Genomic DNA, 17,989 nt, shown 5'->3' with positions numbered 1-17,989 from the left:
CGTGGGGAAAGGTCTGGGAAAGAGAGCTGGGAAAGAGATAACTGGGAAAGAGGTGGAAAAGAGCACTTGGTGAGTGCTCTTGGTGAGTGGCACTTCAGGGGGTCTTAGGGAACATTTGGAAGGGACCCTCTGGAATTGCAGATTTTTCTGAATAAATGGCTTTGAGGTTGCAACAGACAGGATGAATGAGAATTAATCAGTGTAACTTAATTGTGTGTGTGTGTGTGTGTGTGTGTGTGTGTGTGTGTGTGTGTGTGAGAGAGAGAGAGAGAGAGAGAGAGAGAGAGAGAGAGAGAAGGGAAGAAAGAGAGAGAGACAGAAGAAGTGAGAGAGAGTGCATTTACTGATGGTGAGATATAATGAATGAGTACCATCAATTAAAAATAATGATATTGCATCATTTGTAAAGAAATGACAAGACCTGGAAAGAAAGATGAAGTAACGTAAGTCAAACCCAGAGAGACAAAGATCACATGTTTTTCCTCATAGGAAGCTAGAATTAGCTTATAAACTTATAAGTAAATACATTGAGTGCTATGGAATGTATACAAATATACTAACTGAAATACAGTAGATTCAAGGGAGAACTCAGTGTAAATCTTCAGACAGGCAAACTCAAAATTCAATATAACAAACAACAGGAAAGGAGTATATGTCTTTATTCAAAGACTTAGAGGAGGTCTTTAACCTTCCAGCATACATTATGAATTTTCATAAGAAACTTATATTGTGTGATAACATCCAAGATTTTTGGGCCAAGGTCCTCATTTCTGTGGAGAAAACGCAAGAGATTAGTGTTCTGCAGAAAATTTCAATAACAATTCCTCCTGGATAAGGATAAAATATTGCAATGCTCAATAGACAGAAGCCTCTTGACGTTGAAAATCTCTGGTATGAATTGTTCGTGGCTTTACTCATTTTTTTTTTCAGATTTCACATTTTTCTCCTTTGCACAGCCACTCCGTGGTGTCATGAAGCTAGCTCACATCCCCTCACAAGAGACCATTACTACATTTTTAGGAATTCTGCAATCCAGCTGCCATCATGTCAATATTTTTAAAAGGACTACAGGAAGAAGAGTTACACCACAGAAACTGGCAAATGCTACAAATCTGAGCTGCCTTATTTGGGAGAACTGGTTGCTGAACATTTAACCACACAGTACAAAGATTTGAACTCAGACTGTACTACATATCAAAGCAAATCTGCCATGCTATCTGAATACAAGGGACTAGCTATCTAGGAAGTAAAACAACAATAACAACAAATGAACTAAAGACTATAAAACATAAGTGATTCTTAATAATTATAATAAGTAGCATTTGTTAGCCACTTGTTACATGGTACGAATTGCTTCAAATGTTTCTTGTGAACTAGCTAACAAATCAAAAGAAAAAAATACAAACCTCAAGGTGATTGATACCAGTAATCTACCAGAGCAAAGAAACAAACTGAAATGTGGAGCGGATAAATATTTTTTAATTATGTTGTTAGATGTTGGGATTAGAAATCTAACTCAGACTATTCAAACGCTAGAACTCAGGCCACCAGCATTTTGCTTGATCTCTTTATCCCCATGCCTTAAGAAAGAGTCGAATAACAGTGTGAGTGGGTGTTCTGATGTAGGAAAATGATTACAGAGAGCTGGGAAACATGGTAGCTTTGTGCAATAAGTAAACGCAGTTCCTCTCCCCTTTCCACCTGCACTCCTTATACCTACACAAGCAAAAGAGAGTGAGCTGATATGAACCATGTCATTAGAGGCCTAAACTCCAATTGTCCTTCTCTCTGGCCTGAAGCCAGATCTCTGCTTCAGTTCGTGTCATTTTTCTCTGAGGTATGCATAAAGTAGAGGTTATTTGTGTCACATCTGTTCCTGCTTTGTGGGTTCACTGGGGGAAAAAATATCACTGACTTTATTTTCCAAGGGAGACTCCTTTTAAGAAAGACCGGATGCAGGGTGGCCAAGAGGGAAACCTGTGCAGGTTCTTAAAAGCAAGCCTTTCAGATTTTGCATTCATAAAGCATACCTTGGCATATGTGCTCAGACTCTAATGACTCCCCCTGACCTCTGTCCAGGTTTAGAATTTCAGAAACGTCACAACACTGCATTCCTTCTCTGCAGAAGAAATCCAACCTCTATGTCTATAATATATACTCATATGCAAAAATCTTCGGCTTGGATTGGACTTTCTATGATTTTTCACTGGAACAGATTTCAGTTTTAAAATACACCCTTGTAATATTTGGGGGGGGGGTTCTGGCTTCTTAATGAAAAGCTTTTCCTCCTACCTAAGGGCCTTTGTTTGAAATAAAGAGTATTATTAGACATCATTATTTTATAATGCTTTATATCACCTTGTCTGTTCCTCCTTTTAAAATACTTATGGCATCCAGCTACACAAAAATTCACATTTGAAAGAATATCCTTTGAAAAAGGATAGACCATTTTCAAGACAATATGCACACAGTCTTCAAAATAAATAGATATGGTGAAGGTAATCTTACTTTTCCTATAATGATACATTAGTGATAATTTGATTAGACAGTTAACAGGTAAAATTAAAACCTCGAGCTGCATACAGCAAGAGCCTTACTTAGGGGGAGCTAAGCAGCTCTTGAATGTCAAGCATGAAGTGCCAACAGTGTGATCCATAATTTCAGGATGTCCTCTCAGAAAATTCCACAGAGAACCAGATATGAAGAGATCCTAGAATTGGAGATTGGAGAAAGGATGAGTAAACTGAACATTTGCCATATATATCATCGAAGTAAGAGTGGAGATTGATCTTCCTTATGACAATGTTTTACTAATTCATGTAGGTGGAAAACATAGGGCTGATGCATTCTTTCCTTTAGCCTTGGTAGGATAATTCTTTCAGGCACCCTGCTATGTATCCTCAAATATTTCCTAGATGCTTTGGGGAAGTAATACTTATGCTTTGCAATTATACATAGCCTCCTGTTTTCTCCAGTACTTTCTATTCAATAAGCATAATATTTAATTTTTCTATGATGACTAATGATACCTTCCCACCCTTTTCTTGCCTTTTCTCAGTCTGTTCACCTATTTGTCTGTCTCTCCTACTTTTACCATTTAGCCAATCTATACTGGCTCTACCATTGAAGATTTGATGTGGTAGACAACACCAAGTTTTCTATCTCCATTCATTTCTTGAAACAGATCCATTCATTGGAGGTCAAAAATGTCTTAAGTTTCTATTTCTAACTCTGTGATCATTTAAAGGATGTAGGTCAAAATATTAACTGATATCTCTACCGATTCTTATCTATAAAATATAAGTATTAAATAGAATAGAATATATGCACAGGTCTTGCACTAGTACCTGGCATGTATTAAGCATTCATGAATTTAATTTTCTTTCCTTTCTCAAATTCTTTTGGCCTGTCTCATCCTAGCTATTTCAGTCAGCATTTTTAGCTTTTGGCATCCTCCATTCTTGGTCTCATACAAGATAAGTAAAGCAAATGAGTACAAACCAACTATAATTTCATTCCTAAGAAGACATGCTTGGTTGGAAAAGAATATTTTCTTCATGTTTCCTTATCTGACTATGACAGGTGATTATAATACATTGCATATCTTCATTTACTGGGCCAGTTATTTAGTCATGTTTATGTCCTACAGCAATTCATTTGAAATCAAATTTATCCTCACTAAATGGGATAGTCTTTACACAATGAGGAAGCCGGCTGAAAGGTGATGGAATACCATCCATCATGTGTGCATTATGTACTTCTCAGTCAGGCTAACCCCAGAGTGTCCATGGGAGCTTCTTTACTGTACACCCATTGTCCGAATACCTTTACAGATTCTGATCAAAAGTGGGTGATGGCAGGTAGCTTTAAGGTGAGGGATATTGTCTTTGACCCAAAGACATCAAGTACAGAAAACAAATATGAAAAACTAAATGGGGCAGTCCCAGTTTTGAACATGGGATGCTTTGGAGAACAAAAAGAAGGAAATAAAGCCAGGATTCTTCACAAGAAAGTAAAGAGAATATGAATAAAAGTAAGTGAAAGCATGTACAATGCTAGCACAGATGGACTTTAGGAGCTTACTTGGGACTAAATTTTCCTGCTATTAGCCAGGTTAGTAATGGGCTGCAGAAGTACCCAGTATCCTATAGCACAGTACTAGGAACCAGAATAAGACTCTGTATGGCTTTGATCTCCCTTTAATACTCTTCTAACTTTATTATGTGTCCATGGGACCTGGAGAGAAGTTTCACATTATGTTCTAAGTAAACAGACCTTGCCATGAAGTTAAGATGTTTACCAGTAATCGCTATTACACAAGGATGAGGGAAGGGACAGTACTGACAGTGGGACAAGTTAGAATACCATACAGGTATTCTAGAGGAACTAAGCAAAGCAACTCACCTTGAACAAAGTGACTAAGACTTTACACTCTGCCAAAATTAGTCTCTGGATGCAAGCTGTACCAGGGCCAGAAATAAGTGATGCAGTACTTTTCATGATCATGTGAAACCTGAAGTTTTGCTAGTGAAAGCTAACTACTTCCCCATACCTGGAGAGCATGCTCTTCCTTTAAGTGGAACTGGATGGCTCCTCTTGGTGCCTATCAGAAAAGAACTAATATTTATGTTCCACATTTTGCACTAAGATACTATATACAATATATAAATTATCTTTGATGTTCTTCCAAACATCTTTTGAACAATGTGTCATTATCTTCTATAAGTTCCTAAAGTTATGAGCCAGTTTCTTCATAGCTAGGGAATATCAGTAGACCGACCATCTTTCATGTACCGTCCTATGCATCCTGCCAACATTTACGGTGCCATCTATGTGGGAGATGAAGAAGAGGCATTACAATCACCGTTTGTACCAGGAGAGAGCTCAAAAAGACTTAGGCTATGGTTTTGTTTTTGAAGTCCGTCCATCGGAGTCAAAAGGTTAACATCTGGGTTGGTTTTATAGTGGCCAGTGATCACTGAGCAAACAGACCATTTTGCATTAAGCTTGGTGCACTCACCCAGTCTTTCTAAAACATTCTTCCTCTTCCACATGGAAGATAGTCTAATATCTGCTTAAGAGGGCTAAACAAAACACATATGTATGTGGTGGATACTAAATAATAGTCATTGTGATCAGTGCCTTTGACATTGGACTTACTCTTTACCTGAGGGAATTGGGATAAATGAATTCTTATTAATGTATTCATGTAAATGCAACATTTTGCTTGCGAAAGTTACTCAAACTTATAAATTCACTATGATAATGTCTGCTTTTCTCCCAAATGGAAAAAAAATACAGTGAATCCAGGATAGTAAACTGGTCCGTGCATATATCAGATTATTTCCTAGAGACAGGAATCCTATTTCTTATGGGTCTATGTGTGTATTTGTGTGTATACATATTGTATATATATACATATATGTATATACATATACATATATAGTTTAAATACATTAGATTATTTGTGCTTGTATCTTCATACTGTATAGAAGAAAAATGAGATTGCTATAATAGTCTTATCCCCATATCCTGTACTAGATCAAATCCAGTCATTGAACTGAAATCTGTAAGTACTTCTTTAACTTATCAGAAGTGCTTCATGATGTGAACTTTCTCCCTGGAGAGAGAGCAGCTTCGGAGGTATACATACCTTTCTCTTTAATGACAGGAGATACAAATACCCCAAAAAAGTAGATCTACTCAGAGACAATAGTCTCCACAGTTCAGGAATCAAGCTGTATGGTAAGTATTCACTTCTGTGATCTGGCTCTTAGGCAAAGAAAGTAGAACTGGCAGCAAAGTAAAAGAAGACTAAATGGGTAGTAGATTCATTGTGAGTCAGTGAAATGTACAAAAAAAACCCTCCAGATCTCTTCCTTATTAAGTGAAGCTAATATTCTTAGAATAAAGAATGAAATCATGGCTAGCACAGAGCTCCTAATTTTAAAGCTAATGCATGTTCTATTAGCTGCCTATGTCAGAACACTCTGATTCATAACTCCACGAGGCCCAGAGCTATCTGTCCCAAGGGAAGCAGAAATAGAAAAGAGAGACAGAAAAAAAAGATGGTTTGTTGTGTCTTTTCCAGACCTAGGCATGTGGAAGTATTTGCGTTCTGTGTGTGACTTGCAATGCTTTAAGTCAGCTTTAAGTCCTCTATGTGCAAACCTGCTGTTAGGCAATGAATGTGTTTCCTCTTTAGGATAGGAGAACCTCCCAGTTCCATTATCATTCTTCTTCTTTGCCTCCTCCAGACAGGTCTTCCTCAACTCTGACACCAGTCACTTCTAGGACTATTTAAAAATACAGATTACTGGATCGGGCTATTGAAAGCTCAGGTTCCATAAAGTTGGACAATGAGATCTGGCATTTGCATTTATAATTAATTGTTTCATGTATTATGGAGCTTGGTGGTGTTTATGGGGTTCCTCAAAGATACCACCATTTAGAGGTTTGTATTATTCTAGCCCAAAGTATATTCGTTTGTATGGTGCCTCTCTAGTCTCATGGAAAAACCTAACACAAATGTATTTTCTTTTTCATGAGATTTTACAAGGAATCCTTTTGCAGCCAGTATCATTTTTTTCTTTTGTAAATGTTTTCCTGAAGATTTATGTAGTGCTAAAGAATACAGCACAGCAGTAATATTTCATTTAAAATAAACCGACTAGATGTGTCTCTTTTGTGGAGGGTCATGCTTTCACCTTAGTCCTATTTAGGTGAATTTCAACCCTTGTTGTCTACTGCTCTTCAAAAAAAAAAGTCTGAATTCTGGGTTTAGTCTGACCATAATTATGCAAAATTAGTACCACGTTCCTTATAATACTCAGAAACTCAAGCCTGACTTCTAGTAGATAGAGATTTTTTTTTTTTAAAGTAGCCAGCTGCTGGTGACTCATGCTTATAATCTAACTATTCAGGAGGCTGAGATTTGAAGATTACAGATTCTTCTCTCTTATTAACCACAAAAATAAACTGGAAGTAGAGTTGTGGTTCAAGTGGTTGAGCACTATCCTTGACGGAACATCGAAGGGTCAATGACGAGGGCTTGACTTTAAGCCACAATACCAGCACAAGTATGCACATAGACACGTGGGATCACACACACACACACACACACACACAGAGTCAAAATATGCTTTATGCATTTGTCATAACTTTACAAGCTTTCCTACTTCCTTGACCTCCTCCCCCAATTTCCACCCACCCTTCAAGTATCAGGTAAGATGATGTTATGTTGTCCTCACTGTTAAACATTTGAAATCATCCTCTTCTCTTATGAACTAATTCCATTTTATCCATGCCTCACACATCAACGCAATCCTGTTGGGCTTCATATTAGAGATGTTATATTAGTGTCCTTGCTGCTAAACCATGAGCACTCTTTATTGTAAGGCATTGAAATTAGCATGTGTTCTATTTTAGGGGCTGCATAATATATTCTGTATTTGATGAATAGTCTTATTAATGGGAAATGTAAACATTTATTATATAACATTGGTAACACATAGCTCTCTCTGATTTAAAATGACAGCAAAAGCAGTCCTACAGACAGTTAAGCTCAAAATAGATGTTTTTTTTAATTGGCAGGAATATGAACTTTGAAGCTTCACAAATCTTTTTATAAATCATTGCCCTCTACCATTTTACTATACATGTCAAATCAACAAAGATCTGGGGTTGGGAAAGGACTTTGCTAGCAGACTCTTTCTTAGTGCAGAGCTGGAGAAAAACTCCAGATGTTCTGCTAAAAATATTAATGCTTTCTCTCCTCTACCTTGTTGGACAATCTGCATTAATATAACCACAGACACAATTACTCCATAACCCATGATGCTTAATTCCAAAAGCAACTAGAGGGTATCATAACTCTCTAAAAGCCTGTTGGGTTTGATAGATCAAACAGCTTTTATGCTTTGACCCTAAGTGTTTCAAGGATTTCAGAAATTCCCCAAGTACTTTTTTATGAAATTCTGGCATTGACACACCCTAACTCATCACATATAAATCTGAATAAATTGGGTATATATGTGCCCAAGGCTGACCTTGGGAGAGGATTTCTCAGAATCGACCTCAGTTTTTGTGTGATCCACGAACTTGATTTAGTGTAGGAGAAATGATACTAACTAGAACCCACATTATTAGCGGGATGGTAGATATTTTAAGGAAACTTGAGATACCTGTGTCATATACAGTCTAGTTTGGGAAAGATCAGTGCAAATATCCAATTGGTTTAAACTAAAGCAACAAGCCAATGTAAGAATAAATTGTATATGGGTGTGCAGGGAAGAGAAACTTGCCATTTGAAACCAACATTTCCTTTTAAAGAGAATGGAACCTGCAAAACAAAAGAGCATATTGAGTATCTCACTACCTTTAGCTACATTTAAAAAAATAGGTAGAGCTGGGTCTGGGAAAGTGGTTCAGTGGTAGAGTGCTTGCCTTGCATGCATGAGGCCCTGGGTTGGATTTCTCAGCACCACATAAGCAGAAAAAGCTGGAAGTGATGCTGTGGCTCAAGTGGTACAGCGCTAGCTTTGAGCTGAAGAGCTGAGAGACAGCACCTGCGCCCAGAGTTCAAACCCCATGACCAACCAAAATAAAAAAAAAATGGGTAGAGCTGATATCAGGTGCATGAACACAATTTGCCCAGCCCTAGAGAACATTGTTCTCATCCAGAGTGCTTTACTTCATACTTTTCTTCTTTGTGGGTATCTTATCAGAAATCATAGGATGTGATTTATTATTTCTGGACCACCATAAGGAAGCAAGAAAAGTGGGTACATTATTTTAGGCTTCGGACAAAAACAATAATATTTGAGGTTCTTGCTTGAATTGGGTTCTACCTCAAGGATTTTCCAAGTCTTCCAGCAACAAAGTCTCCTACAAGGAAAGGGCTTTCTCTCCAATGCAGTAGTTGTCTGTGATGCTTCATCTGCAATATCTCTCTCAATAGAAACCTCTGCCTTGTGCACCAGGTTTTAGCATGGCTGAAAGCACTATGGAAATTGCGTTGTTGTTTTTTCTGTTCTTCCATTAGCATTTATCTTTTCTTTTACTGCCCTAGAGAGGTTACTAATGTGACTCCTCTTATTTTCTTATCTGGGAGTAAGTCACAGCATACTAATGTAAAAGATTAGGGGAGTGTTAAATTATCTCATTTCTTAAAAAAAATGACACATAAAAGGGTATTTCACATGACAGTACAAACCAAATCATATCTGTCCCAACCGAGTAGTGACATTTATGGAGAAACAGAGCCATTTTTGGCTGTTTGCAGACAGGAAATTGTCTTTGTCATATAATTGATATTCCTAAATCCTATAAACATCATGCTCTCTAGAGAGTTATATTTTAGAGTCCAGTGAGGTCACATTTTGTTCACAAATTTTAGGTACTTTGTAAACAAAAAAAAGCAGGAGTTGTAAACATGCAGCTTCTGAACACCAAATATTCTGAACTAGGTGTTTGATTTCTGGTGTCTCTGTGAATACAACTTCAAACCTGAAATGCATACACCTGAAAGATGATTTCAGTTCTTGAAATAATAATCTCTCATGTGAGTCAGAATCATCCAGACAGTTGACCAAAACATGTCTACTTGGATCCAAACCACCAGGATCCTGACTCGGTGAATTTGTATTGGGGAACAAGAAATTATGTTTCTAGGAAGCATTCTGTGATTCAGATGTGCTGATTCACACATCTAAATAATAATTCAGACTCATAATGATAAGAATAAAAGTCTCTTCTGGGGCACATTGTCCCTTTTATAATTTCTTCCAGTAATAGAACATTTTTTTTTGTTTGGGAAGAATTACTTTCCTTCAGTTTCTCAAACTAATCATTCCTATGGAAGCCTCTGGTTTTGTACCTGTGATTTCCTTTGTCTGAAACCTCCATGGCTCATTTTTTTCATTCCTCAGATCAAAGGACATGGCCAATGGAAAACATTCCTCACTTTTTATTATTTTCTGACCCTTTTACTGTGTTGAGTGAGCATCCTGACCGGTCTCTGTTGCTCATCACCTTTTCCTAGTGTTTACCATAGGGCAACTTTCTTGGAATTTTTCTAAAGCTCTAGACCTTCTTTAGTAAGGTCACTAATAAATCTTCAGAGCAACATGATTAGCATAGGATAGTTGAATTATAACTATTAATTGCACAAAGACCTCAGAACTCCAAGAAGTTGAACACTGAGAGCAGAGCCATGTAAATCTTCAGAAATCATCTGGTTCAACTAAATATTTTATTGGTAAGTATTTTGGGCACACTGAACTAAAAAATAGGGCTGACTTAACATAGACTAGAGCTTAGTCCCTTATTTTCCCTAGCTCAAAATTGATAAAAAATATCAGCATGTTCAACAAGAAGACATGATTTGATATCTGGGTAGCAATTTTGAATTAGAAACTCTTTAATATTTATTTGCTCCAAAATTCTCTCTTTAATGATTATGAAGTAAGGATACCTTGACACCTCTGCCTAAATTTGAGTAGGTCATTTTTCTTTCCTATCTTAATTTCAGGATCTCTATGAACCTCTCTTCTCATATCTCCACTTTAATTGTGATTTTCCTAGATGTAGTGTCACCCAATGCAGACATTAGGTAGAGGCTCATAGACAGGCAGCATATCGAGGAATGAACTCAAAAATCCCTAAAAAGCATTGAAGTGAAGAATATAGACAGAAATGGAAGCCAAATTGTAGCTCTGTATGTTTTGTATCTTTTTTTTTTTTTTTTTTTTTTTTTTTAATTGTATTTTATTTTATTTGAGAACATACTGTACAGAGGGGCAACAATTACATGGGCAGGATAATGCATACATTTCTTACCAAGCATTGCAGCCTCCTCCTTTGTTTACCCTTCACTTCCCTTCCCCGCCTCCCCCCTCCCCCCACCCAATTTTACCCCCCTCCCCCCACCCAATTATACCCCCCTCCCCCCCCACACCGAAATTGTAAAGCTGGTTTTGACATGACATTTTGTACTTCTCATTGTTGCAACAGGTCCACCTGAATCCTTAAACGACTTGTTTGTCCCCATCTCCTCCACATGTTATACTAACATCAAATATAGTGAAAGCGGGGGTTACACTGTGGGGGAGGGACATACAAAGCAACAAAGAAATAATCTTATAAATGCATTAGAAACACATGCATGAAAGAAACGAAAACATTAAAATACATATTTAAGGTTTCATTTTCCTAACATCACATTATCTGGCCTTTTCCGCTTGACTCATACCTATACTAGATATTGCAAATAAGGGAAACCATGGGACCTATGCTTCTTTGGGCCTGGCTTACTTCACTTAATATAATTATAAAATTGGAAGTCAAGGTTCTAGAAGTGGTCAGGGAAAAAAACAACTCACTGCTACTTATTGCATACCCTTACTTTTTTCTTATTTAAGTAGTCACTCAGAAATCGACCCAAATGATGCTGTTCTGGAATAATTCCTACAGATGAGGAATAATGCCTTATGATGTAATTTATTCTCAGCAGTATTTTAGTTATATTACAAGTTTTTCTCTTACTAGACTTTTATGGGATTGGTTTGATAAAATAGATAAATACCTCTTATGAATTAGGTAAGAAAACTGAGATTCACAAAGGTCCTGCATTTTACAAAAACTTCACATCTTTCCAAGGGAATAGCTAAAACATTTCAGACCTGGTTTTGTTGAAATTATATACTGGTTTATGGCTTCAACTAGAATTCGTTGCCAGAATGCAAAGGAGACTTGAAAGCATGACAGATAAGAAGCAGTAAAAAGGACCTGGGAATATGTAACAGACAAGTTTGGGGATATGTGGAAAGGGAAGAGGGAAGTCAATATTGTAATGGGCTTTCATCTACATAGAGAAAATGTTAGGATTGAGTAAAACTATGACTATAGCAAGTCAGTTGGAGCTGAATATGAAGAGTGGTGTTCTGGTGATTAGAATTACCAAAATACATGGTGAGATTCCATTAGAGTATTAATCACATAATAATTGAAACTTTATTTTCCTTAACAATAATGTGCTCAAAGAATTTATAGTTTGATAAGGAGAGATCAGGCCAAGTAAGCATTCCATATTGTAAACCCAAGCTGGACACATATAAAGCGATTAATGAGAAACCAAATAGATAAACAAAATAGAGTCAAGCCTAGAGCTTCAAATCTTTTTCAAAAACCATATGTTCCCCCTGTCATCCCCCAGCATGTGAGTAGGAGGCCAAAAAGAAAATGATTCTGCAGTCAAATAGGTTAGAAAAATACTTAAATTCAAATTATTTTGCTTCCCATGACATTTTGTATAGCTTTAAAAATGAGGACCACGGATCTCCAAGAAACTAATCCAGTAGCCACGGATGCACAAACTTACATGAGCCATGAAACCTCTTTTGCATGGAAACATTAGCATCCAATTAGAGGAGTTTAAGTGAGGTAATGATCCCTGAATTTTTTCCCTCATTTTGAAATTCTGTTGTTCGTTCCTTGAGCTCAAAATGGGCCAAGGAGCTTTGAGTTTGGTGTTCATCTTGGAACAATCCACTGTGTTTTCTTAAACAATTTCCTTTCCTTTTCTAAGCTTCGGTTTAGTGTCTCTGGCTAAAGAAAAATTATTGCTAAGACTTTTCACCTCCAATATCGTGTGGTTTTTATGAAGACTCCAGGGCATCAAAGAGGTGTTTTGCCTACTTGACAGCTCTCCTGGGCATTCCTTCTTCTAATGCTAGCAAGTCTCCAACCTGGTGGCTTTGAGTAAATGCATATTGTTTCTGGTTCCTATTCTGTTGGATAGCAGCTTGAGGACAGGAAGCCAAAAAGGACCTCCAATTCTGGAGGTTTCCAAATTACTTTTGCAGACCTCAGCAATTCAGATTGTTTGAAGACACTGCAGAGATGTGCAGATCTGCGGTTGACCCCTCTCAAACAGTACATAACTCTGAAAATCTTGGATCTCCTCCATGAAGCCATATTTCAGTTGCACATTTTAGCCATGCAATTTCAGCCAAAAGCCATAATATAGCACTGCTGAGGATTTTTTGTTGTTGTTGTTGTTGCAAAAATATGTGTTTGGACAAAACTTAGGAATGTAAAATTACAGGAATTGAATGTACCTCCAGTGTTACCTAAGTGCTAGAGGCCAAATGATCAATCATGGAACTATAGAAGTTGATGTCTTCCTGAGATTTCCCAGTCAAAAATCCCATGAAAGACCAGTCTTTCCTATGTCTCTGTGAATTCTTTGATTAGATCCTTGATCACACTTAGGATAATCATGCTATTTCTTTAATAGAGCAATCTAATATCTCTATATCTATATCTATCTATCTCTATCTATTTATCTATCTATCTATATACATACACATACACACACACACACACACACACACACACACACACACACACATCATGAAGTTAAGATGGCCTGGTGAAAGCATTATAACCACCTATGTTTCTTCTTCCCCTTTCTGAAGATATAAGAGGGAAAACACATCTGCTCCTTTGTGAAATTGTCTTGAGTTTTGAAGGCAATAAAAGTCTCTCCCTCAGGCTTCCTACCTAAACATTCCCTCTTTCTTTGTTGGAAGTAATGTCACCAACCAAATAAGTAATGTATGCTATTTGAATTCAGAACATCCTAGAACTCTAAATTCAATGTCATCTACTTGTACACAAATGACCTAGAGTTTTCTTTTTAAGGTTCTGACCCTTTGCTTCCATATTTTATACTAATGCCAATGGCATAGGGTAGTAAAAAGGAACAAGTTAGAAAATTGCAAAACAACTTCTCCATGGTAAGTAATCAGAACCCTCGACTTTATTCTCTTACTTCACATTGTCTTTTCTGCTTTCTGTATACAAATAGGATATGAGATGAGATGTCATCTGAGATGACAACCTTCTGTCATGCGATATTCTTGCTTATCACCCCAGAAAACAGAGTTCTGGAATGAACATAATTTTAGGGAGTTTTCTTACTTACCTAACTTGAGCTATTACATGGTATTAATAAACCTAGTCCATAGTGTGAAAATGTCTCATTGAGCTTCAGATATTGTATTGGAGACCAAAAAAAGAAGACCTTGAACATGTTTCAATATGATATTAATATTGATGGGAGTGCATCTGAGGCAGTCAAAGCAGACAGTATGCTTGGACGATAACTAATTTCCTTAAGGATTATTTTATTATGTGCTTGGTGTTCTGAAATGCCAATATCTGCAGATTCAGGGTGATTACTTTGCCTTTTCCATTTCAATTATTCTTTCAAAAGAGTGATCCTTTTTCATTATGAAGTAAAAAGTTCTGAGCTCTAAAACACAATAGGACAGAACCACAAAACATTATCTTTCTGTCAAGTCTGACACCAAATTTAATCATGTTGGAGGAAATGCAGGTCACTAGACTGGAATGGAGGCCTGGATCTGGAGGTACATTCTGAACCTCACTGATGTGTGGGTTGGGGAGGTGATACTCAGGGATAATTTCAGGGTTTATAATTGGACGGAGCCTGCTCAGGCATGGCCAGGCTAACGGATTTCCCCATAATAGGGGAAAAGTAAACACCCATTTGGAATGAAATGTGAAAGCTGGGGCTGCAATCTAGGGAGGCAAGTATAATCTCTTTTCAATTTGAGAGACGAAATCAACTTGTTCAAAATCTGCCTATCAAAGTCTCTTACTTACCTGGCAAATTTCTTTCCATATTCTATCATTAAACTCCCAGTCATTATTCCAGTATGTCTGGTTCTTCTGTCTCTCAATTGTTTACAATTCTGTTGATAGTAGGTAAAGAGTAGCAAAAGGCAATATGACATTTATAACAGGTCACCTTAAAGTATTGCCTTGATAGGAGGAACGATGACTTGGTATTTAGCTTTTATATTAAACTTTATTTTTCCTCTTAAAAATATTATTCTATAATGTTATGGCTGATAATTCTTGTGAAAACACAGTTCTCCTAAATTACATTATAAAATCTATAGAGCTATATTTTTTCTTTCTGTACCTTACCTGTAAAAAGTTTTATTAAAAAATAGCCACTGTCTGAATATTGTAGACTTTGATGATAGTTGTCTAGCATTTGATCTTTCACCAGAGCCTGAAGTAAACATTCTGGGATTTTAAGGTCACTTAGACTTTAGGGTAGAATATGCTCTCTCTTTTTTTAGAGTTTTGAAATTTTATTATAATGGTGATGTACAGAGGAGGTACAGTTTCATGATTCAGGTAATGAGTACATTTCCTTTTGAAGTGTCATCCCCTCCCTCATTCTCTCCTAGCTTTTTTCCCTCCTGACTTCCCTCTCCCCAGCTATATAGTTTATTTCCAACATAGTGTCTAGTGTCAAAGGGTTCATCCTTTGTCCCACTCTTTCTGTGCTTCCCTTTCCCCTCCGCAAATATGATAAACTTATATATAATACAAAGAGTAGAGAAATAAAAAAACAAATAAGCCAAACAAAAAAAAAAGAAGAAGGAGGAGGAGGAGGAGGAGGAGGAGGAAGAGGAGGAGGAGGAGGAGGAGGAGGAGGAGGAGGAAAAGGAAGAGGAAGAAACAGTACAATACTTCCATTTCTTGGAGTTCATTTTGATCATTTTATTTGATCATATACATATGTAGTTACTGAGCCCTTGTGATCCTCTCCTAAGAATATCCTCCTTTGTTCTCACTATGTGAATGTTTAAATTGCTGTTCAATTAATCATGTCCAAGTATAATTATTTGTCTTTTACTATCCATGGGGTTCATTTGTAAAGTTATAGGCACACATAATGTTAATTTTAATTAAACTTTAAATACTTTCTTTTACCTATCTGCAAATTTTAAATGGAAGTAGACCAAATACTGTAAGTTTATCAGCAAGAATCAGCAAATCAATGTAGGTAATGTGCTTAATACATTGCCTAGTCACTATTAGGTTCTTAATAGGTATTTCCAACTTATCTTTTCTGGCTTTTCTTTATGTGTTTATAGCATATATACCTAAATAGTTCCAGTTAAAAGGAGTATAACAATCTATATCATGAGGACAATTACCTTGATTATTCTCCTTATTCTGAAATGTGTAACTTTAGCACTTCCACAATTCCTCAGAGAAAAGTATGTGTTCACATCTTTCATGCTCATAGTCCCTACTCATATAATCTCTAACAATCATATACTTACTAAGTGCTGTACTCAGGAGACAAGTCTCCCATGACAGAACCTTTGTATAGCATCTGAGTTTAGTATCCCCATAACAAAATACTCATTTGTGTTGAAGGCTTAGTTCTTAATGATGATATTCCCCAAATGAAATATGATTGGGAGTTGGGGATGTAGGTCAATGTGAGAGCATATGCAAGGCCTTGGATTTGTTCCACTGAATGGCAAAAAAATTATGTTGGCGTGGTGATGATATAAATGAATCTTGGATGTGTTGGCCAATGGGAGATGGAGCCAGGTTGGGGGAGGTAGGTCACTAAGAAGATGTCTTTGAGGGTTTATCTTGCCCTTGTCCTATCTTCTCTGTGTCTCTTTGTTTCTAGGCTACCATAATGTGAGCAGCTTAATTCTGCTAAGGCCTTCTACTACAGTATCAGGACATACAGAAACAAGGAGCTAAGTGAACACAGGGTGAAACCATTACCAACATAAATATTTCTAGCTGGGCATTGATGGCTCATGCTTGTAATCCTATCTACTCAAGAGGATCACAGTTCAAAGCCAGCCTGGGTAGGAATGTCCATGAGACTATTAGCTCCAATTAACCACCAGAAAACCAGAAGTGGAGCTGTGACTTAAAGTGGTAGAGTGCTAGCCTTGAGAGAAAAAGCTTAGGGACAGTGCCTAGGTCCTGAGTTCAAGACCCATGGTGGAAAGAGAGAAAGAGAGAAAGAAAGAAAGGAAGAAGGAGAGAACAAAAGAAAGAAAGAAAAAAAGAAAGAAAGAAAGAAAGAAAGAAAGAAAGAAAGAAAGAAAGAGAAAGAAAGAAAGAAAGAAAGAAAGAAAGAAAGAAAGAAAGAAAGAAAGAAAGAAAGAAAGAGAAAGAAAGAAAGAAAGAAAGAAAGAAAGAAAGAAAGAAAGAAAGAAAGAAAGAAAGAAAGAAAGGAAGAAAGGAAGAAAGAGAAAGAAAGAAAGAAAGAAAGAGAAAGAAAGAAAGAAAGAAAGAAAGAAAGAAAGAAAGAAAGAAAGAAAAGAAAGAAAGAAAGAAAGAAAGAAAGAAAGAAAGAAAGAAAGAAAGAAAGAAAGAAAGAAAGAAAGGGAAGGAGGGAAGGAGGGAAGGAGGAAGGAAAGAAAGGAAGAAAAGTATTCTCTCAGGAATTTGTCACAGTGACAGAAATTCTAAGTAATCCACATAAAGACATTGAGATCATATTTTTTATAAGATCTACATAATAAAAGTATTTGGTACAGGTAGTGAACTGGGAAAATATCCAGTTCATTCTCTACAGTCCATATGGGGATAGCCAATCTCACAAAAGGAAATGAATCACAGAAACTGTGCAGCTAGTTATTATATGAACTAAGACTAGAACCCAATTTTACAAACTTTAATTCCTTTCTGCCACACCATTCTCACTTTTATATTACATATGTCAGGACACAATTCATTAATTTGCCTTGTGTTGCTTTGTTTTCATGGTTCACATCTGGGGTATACTTTGTTAAAAGTCAAGCTTATATGAATACTTAAAGCAAATTCCATTTGGTTATTTCTTCATAAAGCAATCAGAGTAAGAAGTATATTTTTATGAAAATAACATTATTTTTACAGAGAATAAAATCATTTCTTTTTTATTTTCAGCTTTAAATTGTTACACAAAGAGGTTTCAATTCAACATGTCAGTTTATGGGTACAATACATCTTGCTCAGTGACACCCCTTTCATCATATTCCCCCCTCTCTGCCAACTCAACCCATCCCCTAACTTTTTTTAGTTCCATTATATTTAAAATCAGAGTAAACAGATATCAGATAAGAGTAAACAGATATTTTGTTTC

General features: G+C 36.7%; 1 long non-coding RNA gene across 1 annotated transcript in view; it reads right to left on the bottom strand.

Annotated features, from left to right (window-relative positions):
* Positions 1-2,632: 2,632 nt before the first annotated feature.
* The window catches only part of LOC138816351 (uncharacterized), an 85,596-nt gene continuing 70,239 nt past the window's right edge, over positions 2,633-17,989 (bottom strand). Inside the window, exons 5-6 of the long non-coding RNA XR_011368624.1 lie at positions 4,553-4,603; positions 2,633-2,710 (exon numbers count right to left, since the gene is read on the bottom strand). This is a non-coding gene — a long non-coding RNA (uncharacterized lncRNA). The remainder of the gene's footprint in view (positions 2,711-4,552; positions 4,604-17,989) is intronic.

The sequence above is a fragment of the Dipodomys merriami genome, unplaced genomic scaffold, assembly GCF_024711535.1.
Source record: "Dipodomys merriami isolate MVZ:Mamm:240054 unplaced genomic scaffold, mDipMer1.0.p SCAF_11, whole genome shotgun sequence".
Taxonomy (NCBI): Eukaryota; Metazoa; Chordata; class Mammalia; order Rodentia; family Heteromyidae; genus Dipodomys; species Dipodomys merriami.
The sequence above is the reverse complement of the archived record's forward strand: the minus strand, read 5'-3'. Positions and strand labels throughout refer to the sequence as shown.